Source organism: Chiloscyllium plagiosum, unplaced genomic scaffold, assembly GCF_037043375.1.
Source record: "Chiloscyllium plagiosum isolate Xiang-an unplaced genomic scaffold, Cpla_swu_hap1 HiC_scaffold_46, whole genome shotgun sequence".
Taxonomy (NCBI): domain Eukaryota; kingdom Metazoa; phylum Chordata; class Chondrichthyes; order Orectolobiformes; family Hemiscylliidae; genus Chiloscyllium; species Chiloscyllium plagiosum.
The window spans coordinates 17120989-17136679 of NW_028270184.1; the positions used below are offsets into that span (position 1 = coordinate 17120989).

Consider the following 15691-nt stretch of genomic DNA (forward strand, 5'->3'; position numbering starts at 1 on the left):
CACTTCCGACTGTACCCTCTCCCTCTCAAATTGCAGATTGAAGCTTATTGTATTATGGTCACTACTTCCCAATGGCTCCTTCACTTCGAGGTCTCTGACCAATTCTGGTTCATTACACAATACCAGATCCAGAATTGCCTTCTCCCTGGTCGGCTCCGGCACCAGCTGCTCTAAGAATCCATCTCTGAGGCACTCCACAAAGTCTCTTTCTTGTGGCCCAATACCATCCTGATTCTCCCTGTCTACCTGCATGTTAAAATCCCCCATAACAACTGTAGTGACATCTTTGCGACAGGCCAATTTCAGCTCCTGATTTAACTTACATCCGACATCCAGACTACTGTTTGGGGGCCTGTAGATGACTCCCAAGAAGGGTCTTTTTACCCTTAGTATTTCGAAGCTCTATCCACACTGACTCTACATCTCCTGACTCTAGGTCCCCCCGCGCAAGGGACTGTATATCCTCCCTTACCAACAAGGCCACCCCACCCCCTCTGCCCTTCAGTCTGTCCTTACGATAACACGTGTAGCCTTGAATATTCATTTCCCAGGCCCTGTCCACTTGAAGCCACGTCTCAGTTATCCCCACAATATCGTATCTGCCAATTTCCAAAAGAGCCACAAGCTCATCCATCTTATGTCTAATGCATTCATGTATAGTATTTTTAATTTGTTACTGTTCTCACCCTTCCCATCAACCCTTATTTCACTCAACCTTACAGCATGATGCCTTTCCGAGTTTTCTGCCTCATTAATAGTTGTCTTTCTTGACTTCTCTTGTTCTAACTTTCCCTTCAATTTCCTTTTTAAACATCCAGCTTGTCCCCCCCCCTCCCCCCCCCCCCCCCCCCCCCCCCCCCCCGCTACTTAGTTTAAATGTAGCGGTGTTGCAGTAGAAAACCTGCATGCCAGAATACTGGTCCCTAACCTGTTATGGTGCAAGCCGTCTCTCTTGTAGAATTTATGTTTACCACAAAATATACCACAACGTTACCTGAATTTGCCATTTGTGCTTCACAACGCCTTGTGCCCTTGGCACCTCAACTCCCACATCAAATCCCAACCTTCGCTACCTTGTCCTCTGGCTGTTTCTGCCTCACAGCACCAGGGTCCCAGGTCTGTGTGGATAGTACACATTCTCCCGGTGTCTGCCGTGGGTTTTCTCCGGGTGCTCCGGTTTCCTCCCACAGTCCAAATCTCTGCAGGGTCAGGTGAATTCGCCAAGCGAAATTGCCCATAGTGCTCGGTGCATAACGAGGGAAATGGGTCTGGGTGGGTTATTCTTCTGAGAGGCGGTATGGAATGGTTGGGCCGAAGGTCTTGTTTCCGCACTGGAGGGAATCTAATCTAATCTTTGTCCGGATGTGCGGAAAGAAACTTTATCAGCCAGCGGGTGATTGAATCTTTAAGTCACTCTATGTAAGAGGCCGGACAGGCAGAAACCCTCATAACCTGAAGTGGTATTCCGATGTGAATTTGCGATGCGAAGGTGCACAAGTCTATGGAGCAAATGATTAAAAATGTTAATAGAAAAATAATACGATTATTTGCTGACAGGTACAGACGCAATAGGTTGAAGAGCAAGACCCTTGCGGGGAGTTCCTGGATGGTATCGTGGTTTGTATCCCCGCCTGTCATGCGGAAGGCTTGGGTTCAATTCCCCGCCGGAGAAAACCGGCCGGTTTTGTTTCAACGGAGTAGTCAGCGCCATTTCCTCTCAGCAACAGCGACCCAGGTCCGATGAGAGTCTGCGTGGAGTTTTCATTCCCCCTCAGCGTCTATAGATCTGCAGATGAAATCTATTTTGGTCAATTTATCTCACCAGTCTTTCCTGAATACTGGACATTGCTCTAAATCAAGAATTAGAACCTGTCGCCAATGCTTTATTGACATTTATTGACAAAATTAAAGGAATACTATTTCCACTCCCTTCATTCCTTCCAGCTTCACTCTTCAGGAATTTGCATCGAACACAAAACAAAAGCGAAAATCAATCACGATCGATCAGAAGCACACGTTTATCCAGGCAGGTTGTTGATGTGAATCTTAAACTAACACTCGACACAAGATTCTGATCAATAATTCAAACAGTCATTATTAATCTTTTGAGGAGTCAATCACAACTGGAACAGAAGAACATTTCTCCAACAGAACAAAGGGACCTTTCATTTACATCCTCTTCTGTTCCGTGAGGATCGTACCATAATCCATTATCTTGCAATGGCACTAATTTACCAATTGTATAAGGTTCACCACTTGTTTTGAACATACACAGCAAGTGCAAATATCCATTCAAAAGGAGATCTGTGGTCTGCAGAGTACTATTTGTTGTCTCAAAGACACAGAACATTTGTTCTTCCACGAGTGTATGCGTTTAGTTACTGATCTGATCTGATCTGGGGAAGTAACTGTCAGGAACAGGTTGAATCTCTTGGAAACCGTAGAGACAGACGTCACTGCCAGTCCGAGAGGCGGTCAGGTCTGCCAATCAGAAATTGGCGTGGAGGCAGAGCCGAGGATTCAAACATTACATAGAGCCATGGTAATAGGGGACTTCATAGTGAGAGGGACTGAAAGGGCTTTCTGCGGCAACAGGCGATATTTGATGATTGCCTGTTGCCTTCCTGGTGCCAGGATTAAGGATATCGCAGACAGAGTGCAGGAAATCCTCAAGGGCGAAGGTGAAGAGCCGGACGTGGTGGTGCTTGTCGGCACAAATGACGTAAGGAAGAAGAGGAGGGACATTCTACAGCCGGACTTCGGCGAACTCGGAAGAAGGCTGAAAAGCAGGACATCCAGGGTGGTTTATCTCCGGTTTGCTTCCGGTTCCCTGGGCTGGAGAGGACAGGAACAGGCAGATAATGGACTTGAATGTGTGGCTGGGGAACTAATGCATGAAGCAAGGATTTAAATTCTTGGATCACTGGAGTATGTTTAGCGGTAAGGATAAGTTATACAAGAGGGACGGGTTGCACCTTAATAGGTGGGGGACCAGCATTCTGGCAGGTAGATTTGCCACTGCAACACAGCTCCGTTTATACTAAATGGGGGGAAGGGACAAACTGGAAGTTTAAGAAGGAAGTTAAATGGAAATTTAGAACAAGAGAAGTTAAGAAAGACAACGAAATCAATGGAGCAGAAAACTCAAAAAAGGATCATGCCGTAAGGTCAACTGAAATAGGGATTGATAAGGAAGGGTGAGGGGAGTAACAAATTAAAAATATTATATTTGAATGCACGAAGCATTAGAAATAAGGTGGATGAGCTTGAGGCTCATTTGGAAATTGGCAGTTACGATGTTGAGGGGATAACTGAGACGTGGCTTCAAGTGGACAGGGCCTGGGAAATGAATATTCAAGGTTGTACGTGCTATTGTAACGATAGACTGACTGGCAGAGGGGGTGGGGGTGGTCCTGTTGGTAAGGAATGATATTCAGTCCCTTGCGCGGGGGTGACCTAGAATCAGGGGATGTAGAGTCAATATGGATAGAGCTGAGAAATTCTAAAGGTAGAAAGACCCTAATGGGAGTTATCTACAGGCCCCCAAACAGTAGCCTAGATGTTGAATAAGGAGCTGAAATTGGCCTGTCGCAAAGATATTACTACAGTTGTTATGGGGGACTTCAACATGCAGGTAGACTGGGAGAAACAGGATGGTACTGGACCCCAAGAAAGGGAGTGTGTGGAGTGCCTCCGAGATGGATTCTTAGAACAGCTTGTGCTAGAGCCTACTAGGGAGAAAGCAATTCTGGATCTGGTGTTGTGCAACGAACCGGATTTGATCAGGGACCTCGAAGTAAAGGAGCCATTAGGAGGTAGTGACCACAATACAGTAAGCTTTAATCTGCAGTTTGAAAGGGAGAGGATAGAATCGGAAGTGACAATATTTCAGTTGAATAAGGGGAACTATGGAGCTATGAGGGAGGAGCTGGCCAAAGTTCAATGGTGCAATACCCTAGCAGGGATGGCAGTGGAACAACAATGGCAGGTATTTCTGGGTATAATGCAGAAGATGCAGGATCAGTTCATTCCAAAAAGGAAGAAAGATCCTAAGGGGAGGCATGGGTGGCCGTGGCTGACGAGGCAAGTTAAGGACCATATAAAGACAAAAAGGAAAACGTATAACATAGAACATAGAACATAGAACATAGAACATAGAACATAGAAGAATACAGCGCAGTACAGGCCCTTCGGCCCTTGATGTTGCGCCGATCCAAGCCCACCTAACCTACACTAGCCCACTATCCTCCATATGCCTATCCAATGCCCGCTTAAATGCCCATAATGAGGGAAAGTCCACCACTGCTACTGGCAGGGCATTCCATGAACTCACGACTCGCTGAGTAAAGAACCTACCCCTAATATCTGTCCTCTACCTACCACCCCTTAATTTAAAGCTATGCCCCCTTGTAATAGCTGACCCCATACGTGGAAAAAGATTCTCACTGTCAACACTATCTAAACCCCTAATCATCTTGTACACCTCTATCAAGTCACCCCTAAACCTTCTTTTCTCCAATGAAAACAACCCCAAGTGCCTCAGCCTTTCCTCATACGATCTTCCTACCATACCAGGCAACATCCTGGTAAACCTCCTCTGCACCCGTTGCAGTGCCTCCACATCCTTCCTATAGTATGGCGACCAAAACTGCAGATACTCCAGATGTGGCCGCACCAGAGTCTTATACAACTGCAACATGACCTCAGGACTCCGGAACTCAATTCCTCTACCAATAATGAATACCAAGGATTCCTGAAGAAGGGCTTATGCCCGAAACGTCGATTCTCCTGTTCCCTGGATGCTGCCTGACCTGCTGCGCTTTTCCAGCAACACATTTTCAGCTCTAATCTTCTGGAATGTTTGAGGATGTAACTCTGAAGATGGACAAGGGAGATCCAGTGGATGTAGTATACCTGGACTTTCAGAAAGCCTTTGATAAAGTCTCACATAGGTGGTTAGTGAGCCAAATTAGGGCACATGGTATTAGGGGCAAAATACTGACATGGATTGAAAATTGGTTGGCTGACAGGAAACAAAGAGTAGTGATAATAGGCTCCCTCTCGGAAAGGCAGGCGGTGACAAGTGATGTATCGCAGGGATCAGTGCTGGGATTGCTGCTATTTGCAATGTACATTAATGATATAGATGAAGGTATTAAAAGTAATATTAGCAAATTTGCTGATGACATAAAGCTGGCTGGTAGGAAGAAATGTGAGGAGATAGTTAGGAGAATACAGGGTGACCTGGACAGGCTAGGTGAGTGGACGGTTGCACGGCAGATGCAGTTTAATGTGGATAAATGTGTGGCTGTCCACAAAAGATTATTGATCAAATAGGTCAATGGGCTGGGGAGTGTTGGATGGAGTTTAATTTAGATAAATGTGATGTGTTGCATTTTGGAAAAGCAAATCTTAGCAGGACTTATACACTTAATGGTAAGGGTCTGGGGAGTATTGCTGAACGAAAAAGACCTTGGAGTACAGGTTCATAGTTCCTTGAAAGCAGAGTCGCGGGTAGATAGAATAGTGAAGAAGGTGTCTGGTATGCTTTCATTTTTTGGTCAGAGAATTGAGTATAAGAGTTGGGAGGTCATGTTGCAGCTGTCTAGGACATTGGTTTTGGAATATTGTGTGCAATTCTGGTCTCCCTCCCAGAGCAAGAATGTCGTGAAACTTGAAAGGGTTCAGAAATGATTGACAAGGATGTTGGCAGGGTTGAAGGATTTGAGGTATAGGGAGAGTTTGAAGAGGCTGGGGCTGTTTTCCTTGGACCATCGGAGGCTGAGAGGTGACCTTATAGAGGTTTATAAAATCATGAAGGGCATGGATAGTGTAAATAGACAAGGTCTTTCCCCTGTGTTGGGGAAGTCCAGAATGCGAAGGCATAAGCTCAGGGTGTGAGGGGAAAACTTAAAAGGAAGCTAAGGGACAACGTTTTCACACAGAGTCTGGTGCGTGTATCGAATGGGCAACCAGAGGAAGTGGTGGAGGCTGCTACAATTACAGCTTTTAAAAGGCATCTGGATGGGTGTATGAATAGGAAGGGTTTAGAAGGATATGGGCATAGTGCTGGCAATGGGACTATGTTCGGTTAGGATATCTGGTCAGCATGGATGCGTTGGACTGAAGGGTCTGTTTCCATGCTGTACATCTCTATGACTATAGTACAGAAATTGCAGAAGAAACTCGGCAGGTCTGCCAGCATCTGTAGAGATCACAGTTCTGAAGAAAGGTCAATGGATTCCATGCTGCTTTGTTCTTCCTCGTCGGTTTTAGAGTATGATTCGGGTCAGGGTGGTGTAAGTGCGATTTCACTGATACCAACGTCACTCTGGGATCCCTAAGGATCTTTGCAGTGAATATATCACACACGGAAGAAGAATGAAAAAAGTTTAATAGAACCTCTGCCTGTCCTTATCATGCTTCATCACTGGTGGTGAGAAGTACTATATAAATGAAACTCCGTCTTTCTCCAATGTTCTAAAATCCCAGTCCTCTGCTCGCTGATCCTGCTCTGTGGAAACAATTTCTCAATATCTGCTCTACACAAACACTAGTGTCATGAAATCTCCGTTTCATCTTCTTTGTTCTAAAGAGAATAATCCTGGCTTCTGGAATCTCTCCACAAAACTAAACTCCCTCCTTCCTGGTCATGATGAAATGGGGGGATTGAGACAAGGTTTTAGAAAAATAAATTCGGTTGGTGGTGGAAACATGGAAGCCCAGTCTTCAGCTTTGCGATCTCTCAGTACTCGTTGTGTACCAAGTGGAAGAAAATGGTTTTGAATAATGTGCCAATGGAGAGAGGCGAAAGCGATAAACAGTACCGTCCCTGGAGCAGGGAGAAAGAATCAGAAGAACACATCCTTGAAATTCCTTGCTACTTGGAATTCCTGGAGCAATGCGTACAGTTCGGGTCACCACACTGCCAGAAGGTTGTGCATGCTATGGAGAGCTTACAGAAAGTTGTAACAGGATATTGCCCAGTACGGGGGATTTTAACTATGAAGGAAGGTTGGATAGACTTGGTTTGTTTTCACTGAAATGCAACAGGTTGAGGGTTGACCTTATAGAAATTTATAAGTCTGTGAATGTCATGGATATGAGGCTTTTCTTTCCCAGGGTGGAGGGGTCAATAAATCGGGCACACAGGTTCAAGGTGCAGGGATAGCGGGGAATGTTTAAAAGAGATGTGCGAGGCAAGTTTTCAGACAGAGTGGTGAATGCCTGGAACATACTGAGAGAGGAAGTGGTGGAAGCAGGCTCGGTCGCAGCCTGAGGGACCTCGGAGTTCAGGAAGATAATTATTTGAAATTTGCTGTACTGTTAGAGAGGGTAATTAAGAACGCGTTTGGCACGCTTGCTTTGCTTAGCATCGGCGCTGGGATGTCATGTTGGGAATGTACAGCATGTTAATGAGACCTCCTCTCCAATACCATGAGCAGTTCTGGACCGCTGTTATGGGAAGGAAATTATTAAACGTGAACGTGTTCAGAAAGGATTTACCAGGATATTGCCAGGAGTATTTCAGATTTTAAAATATGCTGGGAAGTCAGGGACTTTTTCAATGCAGCTTCAGAAGATCAGGGGGTGACCTCATTGAGGTTTATAAAATCGTGAGAGCATCGATCATGTGAATGACAAGGTTCTTTACCCAAGGGTGCGAGATTTCAACGCAAGGGGCGGAATTTTATGGTAAGAAGGGAAAGATTTAAAAAGGGCAGGAAGGGCAATGTTTTTATGCAGAGAGTAATGTATGTGTCGTTATGAACCGCCAGAGAAGCGGGGTATGCAGATACAGTTACAACGTGTAAAAGATATTTTGATAGTTCATGAAGATGAACGGTTAGGAGGGATATGGGTCAAACGCAGGCAAGTGGGACTCGTTTAGTTTGGGAACATGATCGGCGTTGACTGGTTGGACCGAAGCGCCGTGCTGTATAACTCTATAATGAACCAAGAACTGTCAGCAGAAAGCGTTACCTCTCTGCTGCTTTGAAGAGGGACGTCTCACAGGTCACCAGTTGGCGTTGTGCCATATTATAATGTAATTTTTACGATTTTCAAATAGCAGCTCCTCTGTGGGTTTTGGTGAAAAATTCAACTGCTCAGCAGAGTTTTAAAATAAATCAAAAACTTTGAAAAGTAAAGTTCACATCATTTCTAAACTTTCTAACTTTCGCTTCAAATCGATTTTGTATCCTGGAATAAAATCAGAACTCAGACTCGTTCTGAGGAAAGGTCCATAAGACAGAGGAGCAGACATTATGCCACTCAGCCCATCGATTCAGCTCCGCCAATATGGCTGATTGGTTTTCCCAATACATTTTCCCAATACAATGATTTAGGGAAGGCGTGATCTGAATTTGAGGTGTGGTCTTAGTTTTTCGGTGAAGTTCATCAACGGATTTCTTGTCGATTCACTATTGCCACTCATTTAATAATCAAAACCACAGAATTGCAGAGGGGACTCATCCGGTCGCGAAGGGCCTCGTGTGGGCTAGTGGCGCAATGGATAACGCGTCTGACTACGGATCAGAAGACTGTAGGTTCGACTCCTACCTAGCTCGCGTGCGCTTCAAAACCTTAAAGCTGCCTCTTTCGCGCTCTTTTATAAATTAACCTCAATGACAACATTTCTATACGTGTCTGTTACTATTTGCTCTGATTATGGATTTTATCACCTCTCCTGCCACTGGTGTTAGACGAGATGGACTTCATTTGCTCGAACACAGCGTGCAGGATAGCACTCATGATCAGACAACAGGATTCATCAAACCAGGTCAGACGGTCAAATGAACATGATCGGCGTTGACTGCTTGGATCGAAGGGCCGTGCTGTATAACTCTATAATGAACCAAGACCAGAGCTGTCAGCAGAAAGCGTTACCTATCAGCTGCTTTGAAGGGGGCCGTCTCACAGGTCACCAGTTGACGTTGTGCCGTATTTTTATGTTATTTTTTCCTTCTTTCAAATAGCAGCTCCTCTGTGGGTTTTGAGAATAAATTCAACTACTCAGCCCAGTTTGAAAAGAAATCAAAAGCTTTGAAAACTAAAGTTCACATCATTTCTAAACTTTCTAATTTTCTCTTCAAATCGATTTTGTATCCTGGAATAAAATCAGAAATCAGACTAGTTCTGAGGAAAGGTCCATAAGACAGAGGAGCAGAAATTATGCCACTCAGCCCATCCTTCTGCTCCGCCAATACTGATAATAGGTTTTCCAATCCCATTTTCCCGCTTTCTCCCCCTAACCTTTGATTCCCTTGCTCCTCAAGAACGTATCTGTCTCTGTTTTAAATATAGTCAATGGCCTGGCTTCCTCCAATGACAGCTTTCTGTGGCAATGAATTCCACAGATTCACCACATTCTGGCGAAAGAAATGTTTCCTTATCTCCGGACCCGAACGTTAAGTGTGATTTCATTCCACAGATGCTGTCAGACCGATTACCCAGCAATTTCTGACTTTGTTCCGGATTTCCAGCATCCGCAGTTCGTGATTTTTTTTTGTAGCCTCGAAGTTTGTAAACGAAGACGTGATCTGAATGGAAGGTGTTCTCTTAGTTTTCGGTGAAATTCATCAACTTTCAAAGTGAACGAGGTCAAACAGTGAAACTGATTACCTTGCTGAATATTCTTCTTGTCGATTCACGATTGCCACTCATTTAATCATCAAAACCACAGAATTGCAGAGGGGACTCATCCTTTCGCGGGGGATGGCGTGTGGCCTAGTGGCGCAATGGATAACGCGTCTGACTACGGATCAGAAGATTGTAGGTTCGACTCCTACCTAGCTCGAGTGCGCTTCAAAACCTTAAAGCTGCCTCTTTCGCGCTCTTTTATAAATTAACCTCAATGAAAACATTTCTATACGTGTCTGTTACAATTTGCTCTGATTACGGATTTTATCACCTCTCCTGCCACTGGTGTTAGACGAGATGGTCTTCATTTGCTCGAACACAGCGTGCAGGATAGCACTCATGATCAGACAACAGGATTCATAAAACCAGGTCAGACGGTCAAATGAACATGATCGGCGTTGACTGCTTGGATCGAAGGGCCGTGCTGTATAACTCTATAATGAACCAAGACCAGAGCTGTCAGCAGAAAGCGTTATCTATCAGCTGCTTTGAAGGGGCCCACTCACAGGTCACCAGTTGACGTTGTGCCGTATTTTTATGTTATTTTTTCCTTCTTTCAAATAGCAGCTCCTCTGTGGATTTTGGGAATAAATTCAACCACTCAGCCCAGTTTGAAAAGAAATCAAATGCTTTGAAAACTAAAGTTCACATCATTGCTAAACTTTCTAATTTTCTCTTCAAATCGATTTTGTATCCTGGAATAAAATCAGAAATCAGACTAGTTCTGAGGAAAGGTCCATAAGACAGGGGAGCATAAATTATGCCACTCAGCCCATCCTTCTGCTCCGCCAATACTGATAATAGGTTTTCCAATCCCATTTTCCCGCTTTCTCCCCCTAACCTTTGATTCCCTTGCTCCTCAAGAACGTATCTGTCTCTGTTTTAAATATAGTCAATGGCCTGGCTTCCTCCAATGACAGCTTTCTGTGGCAATGAATTCCACAGATTCACCACATTCTGGCGAAAGAAATGTCTCCTTATCTCCGGACCCGAACGTTAAGTGTGATTTCATTCCACAGATGCTGTCAGACCGATTACCCAGCAATTTCTGACTTTGTTCCTGATTTCCAGCATCCGCAGTTCGTGATTTTTTTTGTAACCTCGAAGTTTGTAAACTGACTTAGCGAAGACGTGATCTGAATGTGAGGTGTGGTCTTAGTTTTCGGTGAAATTCATCAGCTTTCAAAGTGAACGAGGTCAAACAGTGAAACTGATTACCTTGCTGAATATTCCGCTTGTCGATTCACTCTTGCCACTCATTTAATCATCAAAACCACAGAATTGCAGAGGGGACTCATCCTATCCCCTGACGTGGCGTGCGGGCTAGTGGCGCAATGGATAACGCGTCTGACTACGGATCAGAAGACTGTAGGTGCGACTCCTACCTAGCTCGAGTGCGCTTCAAAACCTTAAAGCTGCCTCTTTCGCGCTCTTTTATAAATTAACCTCAATGAAAACATTTCTATACGTGTCTGTTACTATTTGCTCTGATTATGGATTTTATCACCTCTCCTGCCACTGGTGTTAGACGAGATGGTCTTCATTTGCTCGAACACAGCGTGCAGGATAGCACTCATGATCAGACAACAGGATTCATCAAACCAGGTCAGACGGTCAAATGAACATGATCGGCGTTGACTGCTTGGATCGAAGGGCCGTGCTGTATAACTCTATAATGAACCAAGACCAGAGCTGTCAGCAGAAAGCGTTATCTATCAGCTGCTTTGAAGGGGGCCGTCTCACAGGTCACCAGTTGACGTTGTGCCGTATTTTTACGTTATTTTTTCCTTCTTTCAAATAGCAGCTCCTCTGTGGGTTTTGAGAATAAATTCAACTACTCAGCCCAGTTTGAAAAGAAATCAAAAGCTTTGAAAACTAAAGTTCACATCATTTCTAAACTTTCTAATTTTCTCTTCAAATCGATTTTGTATCCTGGAATAAAATCAGAAATCAGACTAGTTCTGAGGAAAGGTCCATAAGACAGGGGAGCAGAAATTATGCCACTCAGCCCATCCTTCTGCTCCGCCAATACTGATAATAGGTTTTCCAATCCCATTTTCCCGCTTTCTCCCCCTAACCTTTGATTCCCTTGCTCCTCAAGAACGTATCTGTCTCTGTTTTAAATATAGTCAATGGCCTGGCTTCCTCCAATGACAGCTTTCTGTGGCAATGAATTCCACAGATTCACCACATTCTGGCGAAAGAAATGTTTCCTTATCTCCGGACCCGAACGTTAAGTGTGATTTCATTCCACAGATGCTGTCAGACCGATTACCCAGCAATTTCTGACTTTGTTCCGGATTTCCAGCATCCGCAGTTCGTGATTTTTTTTTGTAGCCTCGAAGTTTGTAAACGAAGACGTGATCTGAATGGAAGGTGTTCTCTTAGTTTTCGGTGAAATTCATCAACTTTCAAAGTGAACGAGGTCAAACAGTGAAACTGATTACCTTGCTGAATATTCTTCTTGTTGATTCACGATTGCCACTCATTTAATCATCAAAACCACAGAATTGCAGAGGGGACTCATCCTTTCGCGGGGGATGGCGTGTGGCCTAGTGGCGCAATGGATAACGCGTCTGACTACGGATCAGAAGATTGTAGGTTCGACTCCTACCTAGCTCGAGTGCGCTTCAAAACCTTAAAGCTGCCTCTTTCGCGCTCTTTTATAAATTAACCTCAATGAAAACATTTCTATACGTGTCTGTTACAATTTGCTCTGATTACGGATTTTATCACCTCTCCTGCCACTGGTGTTAGACGAGATGGTCTTCATTTGCTCGAACACAGCGTGCAGGATAGCACTCATGATCAGACAACAGGATTCATAAAACCAGGTCAGACGGTCAAATGAACATGATCGGCGTTGACTGCTTGGATCGAAGGGCCGTGCTGTATAACTCTATAATGAACCAAGACCAGAGCTGTCAGCAGAAAGCGTTATCTATCAGCTGCTTTGAAGGGGGCCGTCTCACAGGTCACCAGTTGACGTTGTGCCGTATTTTTATGTTATTTTTTCCTTCTTTCAAATAGCAGCTCCTCTGTGGATTTTGGGAATAAATTCAACCACTCAGCCCAGTTTGAAAAGAAATCAAATGCTTTGAAAACTAAAGTTCACATCATTGCTAAACTTTCTAATTTTCTCTTCAAATCGATTTTGTATCCTGGAATAAAATCAGAAATCAGACTAGTTCTGAGGAAAGGTCCATAAGACAGGGGAGCATAAATTATGCCACTCAGCCCATCCTTCTGCTCCGCCAATACTGATAATAGGTTTTCCAATCCCATTTTCCCGCTTTCTCCCACTAACCTTTGATTTCCTTGCTCCTCAAGAACGTATCTGTCTCTGTTTTAAATATAGTCAATGGCCTGGCTTCCTCCAATGACAGCTTTCTGTGGCAATGAATTCCACAGATTCACCACATTCTGGCGAAAGAAATGTCTCCTTATCTCCGGACCCGAACGTTTAGTGTGATTTCATTCCACAGATGCTGTCAGACCGATTACCCAGCAATTTCTGACTTTGTTCCTGATTTCCAGCATCCGCAGTTCGTGATTTTTTTTGTAACCTCGAAGTTTGTAAACTGACTTAGCGAAGACGTGATCTGAATGTGAGGTGTGGTCTTAGTTTTCGGTGAAATTCATCAGCTTTCAAAGTGAACGAGGTCAAACAGTGAAACTGATTACCTTGCTGAATATTCCGCTTGTCGATTCACTCTTGCCACTCATTTAATCATCAAAACCACAGAATTGCAGAGGGGACTCATCCTATCCCCTGGCGTGGCGTGCGGGCTAGTGGCGCAATGGATAACGCGTCTGACTACGGATCAGAAGACTGTAGGTTCGACTCCTACCTAGCTCGAGTGCGCTTCAAAACCTTAAAGCTGCCTCTTTCGCGCTCTTTTATAAATTAACCTCAATGAAAACATTTCTATACGTGTCTGTTACTATTTGCTCTGATTATGGATTTTATCACCTCTCCTGCCACTGGTGTTAGACGAGATGGTCTTCATTTGCTCGAACACAGCGTGCAGGATAGCACTCATGATCAGACAACAGGATTCATCAAACCAGGTCAGACGGTCAAATGAACATGATCGGCGTTGACTGCTTGGATCGAAGGGCCGTGCTGTATAACTCTATAATGAACCAAGACCAGAGCTGTCAGCAGAAAGCGTTACCTATCAGCTGCTTTGAAGGGGGCCGTCTCACAGGTCACCAGTTGACGTTGTGCTGTATTTTTATGTTATTTTTTCCTTCTTTCAAATAGCAGCTCCTCTGTGGGTTTTGAGAATAAATTCAACTACTCAGCCCAGTTTGAGAAGAAATCAAAAGCTTTGAAAACTAAAGTTCACATCATTTCTAAACTTTCTAATTTTCTCTTCAAATCGATTTTGTATCCTGGAATAAAATCAGAAATCAGACTAGTTCTGAGGAAAGGTCCATAAGACAGAGGAGCAGAAATTATGCCACTCAGCCCATCCTTCTGCTCCGCCAATACTGATAATAGGTTTTCCAATCCCATTTTCCCGCTTTCTCCCCCTAACCTTTGATTCCCTTGCTCCTCAAGAACGTATCTGTCTCTGTTTTAAATATAGTCAATGGCCTGGCTTCCTCCAATGACAGCTTTCTGTGGCAATGAATTCCACAGATTCACCACATTCTGGCGAAAGAAATGTTTCCTTATCTCCGGACCCGAACGTTAAGTGTGATTTCATTCCACAGATGCTGTCAGACCGATTACCCAGCAATTTCTGACTTTGTTCCGGATTTCCAGCATCCGCAGTTCGTGATTTTTTTTTGTAGCCTCGAAGTTTGTAAACGAAGACGTGATCTGAATGGAAGGTGTTCTCTTAGTTTTCGGTGAAATTCATCAACTTTCAAAGTGAACGAGGTCAAGCAGTGAAACTGATTACCTTGCTGAATATTCTTCTTGTCGATTCACTGTTGCCACTCATTTAATCATCAAAACCACAGAATTGCAGAGGGGACTCATCCTTTCGCGGGGGATGGCGTGTGGGCTAGTGGCGCAATGGATAACGCGTCTGACTACGGATCAGAAGATTGTAGGTTCGACTCCTATCTAGCTCGAGTGCGCTTCAAAACCTTAAAGCTGCCTCTTTCGCGCTCTTTTATAAATTAACCTCAATGAAAACATTTCTATACGTGTCTGTTACAATTTGCTCTGATTACGGATTTTATCACCTCTCCTGCCACTGGTGTTAGACGAGATGGTCTTCATTTGCTCGAACACAGCGTGCAGGATAGCACTCATGATCAGACAACAGGATTCATAAAACCAGGTCAGACGGTCAAATGAACATGATCGGCGTTGACTGCTTGGATCGAAGGGCCGTGCTGTATAACTCTATAATGAACCAAGACCAGAGCTGTCAGCAGAAAGCGTTATCTATCAGCTGCTTTGAAGGGGGCCGTCTCACAGGTCACCAGTTGACGTTGTGCCGTATTTTTATGTTATTTTTTCCTTCTTTCAAATAGCAGCTCCTCTGTGGATTTTGGGAATAAATTCAACTACTCAGCCCAGTTTGAAAAGAAATCAAAAGCTTTGAAAACTAAAGTTCACATCATTGCTAAACTTTCTAATTTTCTCTTCAAATCGATTTTGTATCCTGGAATAAAATCAGAAATCAGACTAGTTCTGAGGAAAGGTCCATAAGACAGAGGAGCAGAAATTATGCCACTCAACCCATCCTTCTGCTCCGCCAATACTGATAATAGGTTTTCCAATCCCATTTTCCCGCTTTCTCCCCCTAACCTTTGATTCCCTTGCTCCTCATGAACGTATCTGTCTCTGTTTTAAATATAGTCAATGGCCTGGCTTCCTCCAATGACAGCCTTCTGTGGCAATGAATTCTACAGATTCACCACATTCTGGCGAAAGAAATGTCTCCTTATCTCCGGACCCGAATGTTAAGTGTGATTTCATTCCACAGATGCTGTCAGACCGATTACCCAGCAATTTCTGACTTTGTTCCTGATTTCCAGCATCCACAGTTCGTGATTTTTTTTGTAACCTCGAAGTTTGTAAACG

General features: G+C 44.1%; 6 non-coding genes across 6 annotated transcripts; all 6 read left to right on the forward strand.

The window, feature by feature from the left end:
• The first annotated feature begins 8497 nt into the window (after positions 1-8497).
• Positions 8498-8570, forward strand: trnar-acg (transfer RNA arginine (anticodon ACG)). Its single transcript has one exon. It is a non-coding gene; the product is annotated as a tRNA-Arg (tRNA).
• A 1156-nt stretch (positions 8571-9726) lies between these two features.
• Positions 9727-9799, forward strand: trnar-acg (transfer RNA arginine (anticodon ACG)). The gene has a single exon. It is a non-coding gene; the product is annotated as a tRNA-Arg (tRNA).
• A 1163-nt stretch (positions 9800-10962) lies between these two features.
• On the forward strand, positions 10963-11035 carry trnar-acg (transfer RNA arginine (anticodon ACG)). Its single transcript has one exon. It is a non-coding gene; the product is annotated as a tRNA-Arg (tRNA).
• Positions 11036-12191: 1156 nt separating this feature from the next.
• trnar-acg (transfer RNA arginine (anticodon ACG)) lies at positions 12192-12264 on the forward strand. Its single transcript has one exon. It is a non-coding gene; the product is annotated as a tRNA-Arg (tRNA).
• A 1164-nt stretch (positions 12265-13428) lies between these two features.
• Positions 13429-13501, forward strand: trnar-acg (transfer RNA arginine (anticodon ACG)). Its single transcript has one exon. It is a non-coding gene; the product is annotated as a tRNA-Arg (tRNA).
• A 1156-nt stretch (positions 13502-14657) lies between these two features.
• Positions 14658-14730, forward strand: trnar-acg (transfer RNA arginine (anticodon ACG)). The gene has a single exon. It is a non-coding gene; the product is annotated as a tRNA-Arg (tRNA).
• Positions 14731-15691: the final 961 nt, after the last annotated feature.